Source organism: Mastigoproctus giganteus, chromosome 1 (genome assembly GCF_048544385.1).
Source record: "Mastigoproctus giganteus isolate SK-2022 chromosome 1, ASM4854438v1, whole genome shotgun sequence".
In the NCBI taxonomy this organism is placed as follows: domain Eukaryota; kingdom Metazoa; phylum Arthropoda; class Arachnida; order Uropygi; family Thelyphonidae; genus Mastigoproctus; species Mastigoproctus giganteus.
In genome coordinates this window covers 50,725,449-50,738,342 of record NC_143575.1, presented here as the reverse complement: position 1 = coordinate 50,738,342, position 12,894 = coordinate 50,725,449, and the positions used below count along the sequence as shown (strand labels likewise).

The following is a 12,894-nucleotide window of genomic DNA, read 5'->3' as shown; positions in this document are numbered from 1 at the left end:
ATTACCGTACTACCATCTATTTGCATTTCGTATAAACAATCTGAAAAGCTAAATCCATGTTTATTATGTTTTATTTAACTCCCCCTTTAATATTTTATTTTTTAATTTTTTTAGTGGGGGAAATCCCCCACACCCTCTACTAATCAAAAGATGTATAAAAATTATTATTTTATTATCTAAAAACAAATTAATAACAAAACCATCATTTATATATTTGATTATAAACAACATTTCTTGTCCAATTTTTTTGTTTTTTGATTTAGTTTCCGTTAATACAAAAATTTTTAGCTGCCTTCACTCTACTTAATGCAACATACAATTGTCCATGCAAAAAACATGATGTTAAGTCAACACCAACCTTAGATAATTTGACCTTGACTTGTTTATTGTCATACTAAAAGCCAATAATTTCAACTAACACAGGAAACTGTGTTAGTTGAAAAATGATGTTATATTCCCCTTCGTTTGAATACATATGAATCCATGTAATACAGTATATGCTTTCGATCTAGCTCTGTCGCCTGTGACATGTTCACAAACCAAGCATTTCTTCCTTATTTCCACTACATGTAGTCCTGTAGAAAATTGCAAATTCCAATTTTTATATCTAAGTTCCTTAAAACCATAATTGCATTTACTTTTAATACTAATTTATGTGGAGGTAAACCTGAAGGCTTCAGAGAATAAAATGTTTCTGGTGTTACAGAGTTGTATCCTTCAGCATTATAACTATCTGGCATAATTTGGTCTGATGAATAAACTATTTTCAATTCTCCTGGAATAATTTCGGATAAAGATTTTTTTTATCCAAAATTATTCCTTTGTGTGAGACAGTAATTGAAATTTCATTAATATGAATAAAATTTTATGGAGAAGAAATTTCTCCATTTTTGTTAATATTAGTAAAGGCAATTTCATCTAACCTCAGATTTTCCAGACGTTGCTGTTGGCAATTGTATCACTACATCAGCATGGCATTGTACCCATCTGCCAATGTTCTCCATTCAAAAACTGTGCAGCTATCATAAATTTTTTTAGTACTTTCCTGTGTTTTTAAAAATGCATATAGCTTAATTTAATAACATTTTTAAAATATAAATAGTTTAATTAATGAAAAAAGGACATGTTTTTAGATGTCATTTTTAATTAAACTTTACTGTTTTATTGTTTCAATTAAACTTTTATCGTTTAAGGAAGAAGGGCAGAGCTTATCTCAATCATACAGTCAGGATCTTTTTTGTAAAATTTCATTTTAAAATAAAATATAGGCTATTTAATTGACCAAGTTTTCTTCAAAACAACTTTGTGTATTTTATATATATGAAACTCAGACTTTAGTTCTGTCTTTTTCTTGTCGGTTGCTCACAATTCCCACAATTGTAATCCAGAACTGCTTTCTGGAGAAGGAGAATCAAAAGTTAACTGAGATGGATTATACATTTATTTAGGTTAGTTTCACATATATTCCAAAGCATACTTTAAATTAAAAAATAAGATTCCTTAAGGAATCTGGGAGTTGACAAGTTGTGCCAGTTTACATAGAGATCTTATAAGAATAGTTAGCTCAAGCTTCCAGTGAGCTGAGTAATATGATGAGACACTGAATTCTTAAGTGTCTTACCAACTATAATCTGAAATAATATAAGATACACATAGGTAATTATCTACTTCTTTTATCTTTATATTATCAGCACACTGTTGATTGTAGGGCTAATTTTAACTTTTTTTTCCTTTTTTTAATTATAGCTCTTTCATACTCGCACCAATCCCTCTCAACTAGGGTGTTTTCCAAGGTAATTTTTTGACAGTTTCACTATTAAAATTTTGAGATACTTTTATTGAGAACGGTCAGAATGGCCCTGAGTGGTAAAAACTTTTGTATAATTTTGTTACGATGTATCATTGTAGTTATGCATACTACTGCTGAAATATTTTTGGATCGTTAGTTTTTATGTACATGACAGTGATATTAAACTGACATTCAATATATTTTATAATAGAATTATACTTTTAGTGATCCGTATTGTTTTTCAAGCTTTTTTAATATGTTCTAGTTAAAAAAAATTTAGATTTTTTTTAAAATTAATTTGCATTTTTTAAAGTGGAAACAATTTTTTTTACTTAAAAAATGTGTTATGCATTTTGTTTAGCTTAATTATGAAATATTAAATAAATATGAGTGCATTAGTTGCCGATCATAAAGAAATTACATTGTTTAGGAAGAGCTACCTCTGCCCTGGGTGGCAAACAGTTTATATAGGAATATTACAAAAGTAAATAACACAACATAACAAACATTCAAAAACTAACATATATTTCAAAATTTTATTATATATACCACTGAGGCAAGTTATTACACATGCATGCTGAGAGTAGTATTATTCAAACTTTAGTACATACAAGAGCATATGATATTTGGATAAACTCACCTGTCTGTTAGAGGTGAAACTAAAAATTCTGTCACCTCCTTGATCCTGCAAAGTATTTGAACAGCACTGCCTGTGGTCTCTAATCACCATGCAGATCCAATTGTTAGGCCCGAACTCTTCTGATATACAGCGTTTTTATTTGTTGAATAGCTAAATAAAGCAATTGACATACTCTAATTTTAATACTGCATATTATGAATTGCAATTTAAAATTAATAAAAAAAAAGTAAAGGGGGAGATTGCACATAATATTTTGACCCTTGTACTTTAAAAATGTTAGTATATACAGAGGGAATCAGGTATTAATAATTGAAGTGGCTGTTAGTTTAGGGCAACCCCCTAAATAATGACTAATGGAAAAAATACTGATTAATTGATTTTTATTGGTATTTTATTAATCAAAATCTTTTGGAGCATTTTCATTAGTAATGATTGAGATTAGTAAAATTAACCATAGAGCTTTATGAATGGTTATATGTGATATGGATTTGATTTTATAACTTGCTATACTCTTATGAATAGTCTACTTAAAAATGTAATGCGGAAAATTTTATGAAATTTAATTTTTATATATTTGAAATATCTGCAAAACTCAATGCTCTTTAGTTAAAATTGCGGAAAAATATGTATTTTTAAATAATATACTCTTTGTATTCTTTGACTTTCATATCTTTGTAGTCAGTGCAGTCATTGACTTAAAACAAAAAAAAAAAAAAAAAAAAACAAGAAAGTATGAAAATGAATTTTAAGAGATTTTCTTTAAATTTTTGTTAAGTTTGGATAACTGATTACAAAATCCACCAAAGAGAAATTTAGTTTATTATATTGATACATAAAATAGTAATATGAAAACTCTTCCTTTTTCTCACTAGAAAGGGATTGAGCAGCCATGTTGGAATGGCTTAAAATATTTCAGAGCAATATGGGTGAGTATTAATAATATAGCAAAGTACAGAATCATAATCCATTCATAACCAGCTTTCTCTCCCCCTCCCTTTTTTTTTTATTTTTGCACTAGCATGTTCAATATAGGGTTTAAACTTGTAACATGTTAGTCATGATAATTTTGTATTAATTGATTTTTTGATTCTCCTATCTCTTTCATTTGCTTTTCTGTTAAGCTTTTATTGCAAACTGCAGCCAGCAAGGGTTATTTATTTATTTGTTATTGTTATTATTATTCTGTAATAATAGATATCTCTGGATTTGTTCTATAATAACTGTTTTGATGAAGCTTGAAGATTTTAATTTCTTTTCCTCTTGAATGTAAAATATGCAGAAATCTAACATTTTTGCATTAGTTTGCTTTTTTCTGTAAGTATTGCACAGTAAAAATTATATATTATTGTACTTATACTGTTAAGTTGCACGTGTTTTTGTATACTTTTCTTTTATTAAAATTTATTTCAGAATGAAATTTTTTGCCAAAATTACGTTACGTTCACTTTTGATGTGTATATGCTTATTTGAAATGTATTAAATTGTATCCCATTGGTTACACCTAGTCATGCTACTTCTCTTGACACAGAGAAGGTATGACATCAAGAAATTTACCTGCTCCACGTATTATCCCTCTCCGTCCTCTGATCTGTGGAAAATACAAGTTTGATATTGATACATCCACTTTAGTCGAAATAACTTGTGATAGACATAATGAAAAGGTTGAGATCTACTACACCACTGATGGTTCCAGACCTGAGGTTTACACAGATATGGGAAAAATTCGCACAACTGCACTATACCAAGAACCATTTTTTCTCCCAGAAGGAAAAATAACTGTAAAGGCAATGGCATTCTCTCTTCAAAGGATTAAAACTAGCAGCATTGTAACTAAGATTTTTAATGTTGAAAATTACAAGGACAAATATCAAACTAAAGAAAAGAACAAATGTGATAAAGCAGTGATAAAACAGAAAATGCAGTATAAAAAAGTAACCTCTCCTTCAAAAACTGTAGTGCCAAAGTTAAAGAACACGAGTCCATCTTTTTGTGATCAAGAAACTCAGTGTGATAGTGATTATTTCAAAATCACTAATCAGACTTTACATGTGAAGAAAGATTCTGACAACTTTCAACTTTTAATGAATGGCTGTTCCAGAATTGAAAGTCAAGTGGCAGATATTGGGTAAGTGATATTTTCTTTTTTAAAATGTTTTCAATAATTGTTTTTCATGTTAACTCAGAAGAAGATATTAAAAGTAAAAGCTGCTTTGAAATTAAAATTCTAAGGAGCTTCATGGCCATAAAAAAATTATACTAATTAAAATATCAAAAATTTTATTTATATATTATAAGCAAGTCAAGGTTTTGCATAAGAAAAAACATTGTTTCCCGATACAACACATTGATTTCATATATATATGTAGGAATAGTCTGTGGCTTGTCCTCAAGGACATTATGAACAAGGATCACTCCAAAAAGAAAATGATCCTTGTTCAAGTCTTTTATTCATATGTATCCCACCAGTATGAATTTTTGGATGGCGTTGAGTAAATAGATTTCTATATTGCAATATATGACAAAACACTGGTGGTTTAATCTTTATTATGAAAGATGCCAGTTGATGGATGCAGCAGTATGTCATACTAATAAATTCTGTTCTTTTATTTAAAATTGCTACTTTCTAAACAAAACTAAATGCTGGTGGCATTCTTACTCTTTTTTGGATAACTCATGTAAGGGGATATAAATTTCGCTTGAAAAAGGATAGGTATGTGAACATTCTTTTTCATCCAGCAAGTGAAACCCTTGAATTTATTCAACTCAATCGAATTCCACAACAACAGATGGAAGCCCATTCCAACAATCAATAACACGCTGGCTGAAGCAACTATCCTTTCTCAGCTTGAATTTATGCCCCTCCCCCATGTGTGTAGTCTCAGCAAATGAAAGAATGCCACTAATATTCAGCTTACTCAAGCCATTCAAAGTTTTAAACACCTTAATCAGATCACCCTGCAGTTAATTATTATTATTGTTATTTGGTTTTTTTTAGGAGCATTAGCAACTAAGGCCATATTGCTCCGGGATATGCGGTGGTTATTCCCTGAATGACCTTTCCGCATCCTCCGTATTTGGTGGTGACGGGCTCGAACCCCGGTCTAATCAAGAAGCGTGTGCTACGCACTGCTGCTCCTTCCCACCTGGCTACAGAGGCGCCCCTGCAGTTAATAATACCAAATAAGGATACCATTGAACAAACTGAAACTCTTGGCACCATTATGCATAAAGAGCAATATACTTTTCTTTAAGTCTCACTTAGTATTGGTATTGGCAAATGATGCAAGGAAACAACCTTATGCAGCATCAGCCAAAAAAATAAAAAATAAAAAAAAATATCCACGTCATCTATCTGTGCCTTCTAATAATTTCTCTAATTCTTTCATAAATTTATTTAAACTACCCACTTCCACAACACCAGATTAAAGCTTTTCCCAACAATCAGTGTAAGAATTCCATCAGTATTTAGCTTAATCAGTCCATATAAAGTCTTAAACACATCAGTCAGGTCTCCTTGCATGTACCTAGTTGTAGTGCTACAACTAGCAGAACTGAAGTCTTTGTAGCAAGAGTACTTTTTTGTGTTCTTGACTGATCTCGTTGCTCTTTTCTGCACTCATTGAACCGATCCACATCCTTACAAAAATGAGGCTTTTGGACTTGTATGCAGTACCTAAGATGCAGCCTAACCATTGCCTCATACAACGGGATAATCACTTGCTGGCAAAGTTCCTTTGTATCATCGACAGAAGCCCATTAACTTTTCTGGCAGCCTGTCTACACTGATCAGAGAACTTTGTGTTAGACTATACATTTACCTCTAGGTCTTTTTTGTTTTCCATCACCTTGATTGTGATACCACCTAAGTAGTATGTTATTCCGGGATTTAATGCATCCCAGATGGCAGTACCTTGCATTTATCAATATTAAATCTCAATTGCTGCTTCTCAATCTGTCTTTCCAGTTTTTCCAGTTGGTTTTTTTTGCAGTAGTATTCTCTGATTCCTATCATTAATAACATTGCCGACCTATGTATCATCAGCAAACTAGACAAAAAGCTTGATGTGCCTTTATCAGTATCATTAATAAATATTAAAAACTGTAAAGGGTCTAGCACTGAACCCTGAGGGATTCCACTAATAACATCAGTCAAAAAAAGAGTAGTGTCTGTATATAACACTCTCTCTTCTGCTATTCAATCATCCCTTATCCATAGCATTAATTTGACACACTGTTTCAATTTGTACAGCATTCTTTCATTTGAAAGTGTCAAAAGCTTTAGTGAAATCTAAGTATATGATGTCAAAATTATTTTTTGGATCCAGTTATTTTGTTATTTCATCTAATTGGATTGCTAATTGGATTAGTCCATTCTGTGATTTTCATATAATTGCATTTTTGTCAAGGTGAGTCTGTATTGCTTCTTTATTTTCCATTGAACATTGAATATCCATGAAGCTTGCAGGTCAGTAATTACTTCACCCTTTGATCCTTTTTTGTGAATGGAGAAAACATATACACATCTCTAATCTGTAGGGAAGCTCTCCTGAACTCAAGAATGCTTCCATAATAAAGGTTTGTTTAACCTCTTTTGCTGCTTTTAATATAATGGAATAGATTCTGTCATCCCAAGGTGTATTATTCACTTTATATTCAACAGTTTCTCTTCCTCTTTCTCCTAGTTATCACAGAATCATTTAGATTCCAGTTACAACTTGTTATACTAATGTTATCCCCATTCCTGTAAACTTCCTCATGCATGATTGTAGATGCAAATATTTATTCAGTTTTTTAGCAACCTGAACAGCATCATCAGTAACCATTCATGTGTAGTGGGCCAATGTGGTTCATCCCTTTCTTTCTAGTGTTAACTTAAGCAATGAATTCTTTACTACTTTTCTTTGTATTTTTAGCCAGAGACTTCTCATAATTTGCCTTTGCTTGCCTAACTTCCTTAGCAACTTGGTTGCAAACTATTTTACACATAGTGTTTATCCCTTGATAATTTTAATCATCTCATGCATTTTTCTCTGCTGCTGCTAATCCCATCCTTTATCTGATCTCCATTTAGCTCCATATCTCAAGCCTTATCTCTTTAGTTGGTATAAAAAGCTTAGTACCTTCAATGATTACTTCCTTGAATGCCTCTCATTTGAAATTTGTAGTTGGTAACATCAGTTGGTTCCACTGAAAAGAATTTAATACTATCTACGACCATTCACCTTTATGAAAGCAAAATCCCTTCCCTTTACCTGATACTAGTTAGTTATATCTTTAAATAAATTCCTTATCAATATATTATGATCACTGCTGTGTAGTAATTCCTTTATCTGAATGTTCTTAATACACAAAGAGTCACAGCTGATAATCAGATCAAGCTTATTGCTTTTGCTTCTCTACACCTCTAATGTTTTCTGTAGAAAACAGTCATCCATTAAATCCAGAAAAGTCTACTACTGTGTGAGTGAAACCCACAAGTTCCAGTCAATATCTAGCAAGTTTAAATTCCCCACTATAAGACATTCTGATTTGCTGGCCTACTCTCTTTGTCTGATAGTTGTTCATTATGCTCATCACAGTCATTTAGCTTATAACATAGTTTTCTTCTTATTTTTGTTTATCATGTGCTTATAGTTATACAACACTGATTCATTACTGCACTAATTGCCCACATCAACTGGGTGTATAGTTTTAGATTCTATATATATATATATATTTTTTTTTTTTTATGAAAACCCCAAACACGAAAGGTATCAAAACCTATAGTACTTAGTACCATGCATGGGCTGAAGGAGAAGGATGGGGGGAGGGGGATGCCGGAAACTTTGCTCTAGAGACTAAACATGGGTTTCACCACTTCAAGCCTCCAATAAGCAAAGTGGTGGTATTTCACTGGTTGATGAAAGTCATCTGCCACCTGCAAATATGCTTCTTAATGAAGAACATAACTCCTCCTTTATGTCTGAGTGGCCATATGTTTTCAATATCCTTACGCCATCTGCATTTGACAACCTAACCAATAATTGAGATCAATCAAATTTGTTTACTTTCTCCTAGCATTGGTGTACAAGCAAGTACATGTGCCTGCTTTTGCTTTTAGTAACCCTAACAGACCTATGTATTTGCTTGTCCCATGAGGAACCCTAGCAGCCCTTGTAATCCTTGACACCTTGTTTTCCAGGTTGCTGCATGGCCCAGTAAAAGCTGCACAGTAATCCCTCCAAAGCTATCAGTTTTCTGATAAACTAACAATGTTATGTGGGTCTGAAACTCTTGATATCATCAGAAAATATTCTTGTACTTCTTCATTTAAGTATATCCTATCCCCTGTAAAAACAGGTTCTCCTGTTAAGCACAGACCATGCTGAGAAAAATTCTACCCTCCAAGCCTTGCACACTCTCGCCAGAGCTGAATTGATTGACAAGGCTCTTATCACGCACTCTCTCCTATCATGTTTGGGCAGATTTTCAACTCTTCTTCTTCGCATCTTTTCTCTTTGTTCCTCTTCCTAAAAATTTATTTAGGATTGGACGGTGTGAAATAAAAATAGATGCAGAAAAATCACTTCATCGCTTCAGCATAAACTCACAACACAAAGCATTCATGGGTCTCGTATGTACTGTACACTCGTATTTCTAAAATGGGAAAATAGCTAAAAATTGACTGTACAGGAATACTTTGCATAGCGCAGTTTCGAACAGTGCGGGTTTCGCAATAGCGCAGTTTACAAATTGAAAAAAAAATTAACTGCGTTATGCACCAATACATTTGATATGTATGTATGTATGTATTATAATGCCAGCACATAGGCCAATGCGTTGTGTATTCAAGGCCATGCTGACTGTTGTCGCAACTCCCATTATATACGAACTCTTCTAGCATTCATACATTAGTAAACACTCTAGATTCCGAGCGGTGAGGTCGTTCACTGTGCATAAGCTGTACAAATATTTTTCACTGTGTATTTTTATTAAAGATTATTTTTTAAAAATGTTACACCTTTATACGCAAATATGAGTGGAAAGAAGAAATGTAATGGCACTGAGAGTTCTAGATCCAAACGTGAAATTAAGGCAGGCGTTGCAAAATGACATTCGATGTTATAAAGAGATGTATGCAGATAAAAAGAAGAAAAAAACTGTGCAAACAGAGCTGATCAGTTATTTTTCAAAATTAAAATACAGTACGTGCTTCACTACTTATATTCTTTTGGTATGTACATACTGCAATAAAAATCATTTGTGCTGTACTTACTAGTATTTTTAATTTTTATCATTTTAATTTCTTTTTTTTTTTGCAAAAACTTCATGTGCATCAATTTATGGTAAACAAACACCTATATATTTTTGCAACTCGACCCATATAATCAAATTGTCGGAATGCATTATATTAAAATACATACTAATAATACCTCGATCAGCACGGTTTCGCATAGTGCGGTATTTTTTTGGCACGAATTAACCGTGCTATGCGAGGTAGTCCTGTATATTCGCTTTGATATATATTCAGTTGCCTAGTAATTTATGTGAACAACAGGAATCATCAATGAATAATTACTGTAAACACCTATTTTCTCCCCTCAGCTGGGGACGCAATAAAATAGTATTTTGGTGGAACACGAATTGCAACCTGCTACCTCTGGAGCGGCAGGGGAACGGCTACCGTTTATCAAGTGTGGTACATTAGTTTCAAAGTAAATTTTTGTAAACAACAGCACATGATATCCTTTTGTTGACTGTAAGTTACACTTAGTATAGCAAAAACTGCTAAGGGCTAAATTAGATAAAAATATAGATGAACTGACAAGTGATTTATGTAGAAATCACGTGACTTCACTTAGGCACTATGACAAGCTGGACGGTTTGGTTTTGATTTAGCTTTCTCAAAACATGATAAATTCTAGGGCATTAGAAAAAAATGCACCGTAAAATCAGTAAAATTTTGCAATTAGCTGATGAATATTTTACTAAAAACTAAGCACATGAAAATCTGTCATTTTGGATGCAATGCCCGAAGTACCCTCAGGGGAATGTGTACCCACAGTTGAGAACCATGTCACTAGGTATACAGTTACATTATAAAATCGTGTTTGTATTATTATAAATTTACAGTTTTTATGCTCTATAAAAACTTTTAATGTTATTATTTGTTAGAATCCTTCAGAATAATTCTTGGTGATTGTGACTGTGTATATTGAAGTTGTCTTTTGAAGGAATTTTTATTATTATTATAATTTTTAATAAAGATTTTAATGAAGATATCTTGGTTGCATTAGAAAATCATAATCTTGCTGTTTTAATTAATGAAATTTAATTAAAGCAAGATACTATGATTTTTTTTTTTTTTTTTTTTTTTTACCTTTTACTATGATTTTTTTCTAATGCCTTCTGAAGTGATCACAATAAGCGGTGTTTATTGTATATATATTTTTAAATGTCTTCAGTGTTAACATATGTTGCTTTTTGGTATATTGGGTATAGTGTTTTAAGCATTTGTGTACTTTATTGTATTCATACCCACTTATATGAAATATGTCTTGTAGGTATTAATTTCTAAATCAATAAAATAAATAGATATGTGACATCATCATTGGGATTATTTTTTATATTCTAAAAAATGGGGAAGAAGTTACATTAATTTTCATTTGTCATTGTGGAAGTAGTTGTCTTAAATATTGTATTCATTAATTTATACCTTTCCAGGAACCTCTTATAAACAAGTAGCTTTATACAGTCATTAATTACTAGGATTATTTATCTTTCTGATATTTTATTGCTTGATATGTTTTCTTGATATATTTCCTCTTTTAACTTAATGATTTATGATGATGACTGATATATATATATATATTTTTTTTTGTATAGTTTAAGTACAATTAGTAAAATAGGTAAGATATAGAATAAATATATTTCATATTGGATAAGCTGGTAGCTACTTAACCCTATAATAGCCATAACTGGTCCACGAGGCCAAACCTAGTAAAGGATGATCATTAGTCAAAGTAAAAGTAAAAATAAAACAATTAATAAACATAATAATAATATATATCAAGTCAATTATAGGTCATGGGACACATTAAAAGGGATTTTTTCAAGGGCTAACCCTTTCAATGTGTCCCCCTACAATTGACCCAGCTATCAGTTTCTGATATCATCTGCTTGTTTAACACGGTCAAAAGGTAATTTATGAGATAAATGGATAAGTATAATTAAAGTTAGAAAATAATTTAGTTGTTAACAGGCTGGATGACTTTAGCCCGACCGATAGCTAAGACACATAGAAAAACTAGCGAAAGCAAATATTAAGGAAGAAGAGTAATAAAAGAGAACCAATATCCTTCAATTAATATCATATTAATAAGTACCAAAGGAGCAAATGCTAAAATAAGGAGAACAGATTCAAGGTTTAAGAATAGCAATAGTACCTCAATCCCCCTCGAAATACTCTAATAGTTAATGAGGTAAGAAAAATAGAATATGATAGTTAAAAGTAAAGGAAAAGCTGTAATGCAATTGTACGTCTGATTTTACCGGGAGTGTAACTTGCCGTCCCTTATAGAAAGAGATCCTGGTATATCATAAGTATAATGAAGCAAAATAGGATAATATAATGGATAATATATAATGTATATTATGGAAAAGAAGCGGATGGTGGAAAGGCTAATTTCTACATGTTTAAATCGTGGTTTAACGGTACGTTAAGAATAACAAACTAGTTAGGCGAAATCAAACTTACCACGAAAATGAAATATAAGAAAGACCATGTTGCAGAGCACGTGTTATTTTATATCCAGTGTTAGTAGATGGCAGCGCCCTCGCAGTTCTGACATGTAATTAGTTGAGAAATAATTAAATAAAGTAAGCCTAATAGCAAAAAACAACTAAATTATTTTCTAACTTTAATTATACTTATCCATTTATCTCATAAATTACCTTTTGACCGTGTTAAACAGGCAGATGATATCAGAAACTGATAGCTGGGTTAATTGTAGGGGGACATATTGAAAGGGTTAGCCCTTGAAAAAGTCCCTTTCAATGTGTCCCATGACCTATAATTGACTTGATATATATTATTATTATGTTTATTAATTGTTTTATTTTTACTTTTACTTTGACTAATGATCATCCTTTACTAGGTTTGGCCTCGTGGACCAGTTATGGCTATTATAGGGTTAAGTAGCTACCAGCTTATCCAATATGAAATATATTTATTCTATATCTTACCTATTTTACTAATTGTACTTAAACTATACAAAAAATATATAATAAGACTGATGTAATGTTCTATCTAGATATGTATAGATGGCATTAATCAGTTCTTGTTTAGTTTACTTTACATAAGATATTTATTAATTTTCTATATTTTATATATATATATATATATATATATATATCATAAAAAATAAATTTAATATATACATTTTCCATTTATAATGAATACTCTAAATATGTTTATAATATAATT

The 12,894-nt window shown here is 31.4% G+C and overlaps 1 protein-coding gene across 1 annotated transcript in view; it reads left to right on the top strand.

Annotated features, from left to right (window-relative positions):
* Positions 1-1,743: 1,743 nt before the first annotated feature.
* Positions 1,744-12,894, top strand: part of LOC150090787 (uncharacterized) — a 124,420-nt gene continuing 113,269 nt past the window's right edge. The window contains exon 1 of the mRNA XM_090372729.1: positions 1,744-1,793. The gene's annotated coding sequence lies outside the window, so the exon portion shown is untranslated. The remainder of the gene's footprint in view (positions 1,794-12,894) is intronic.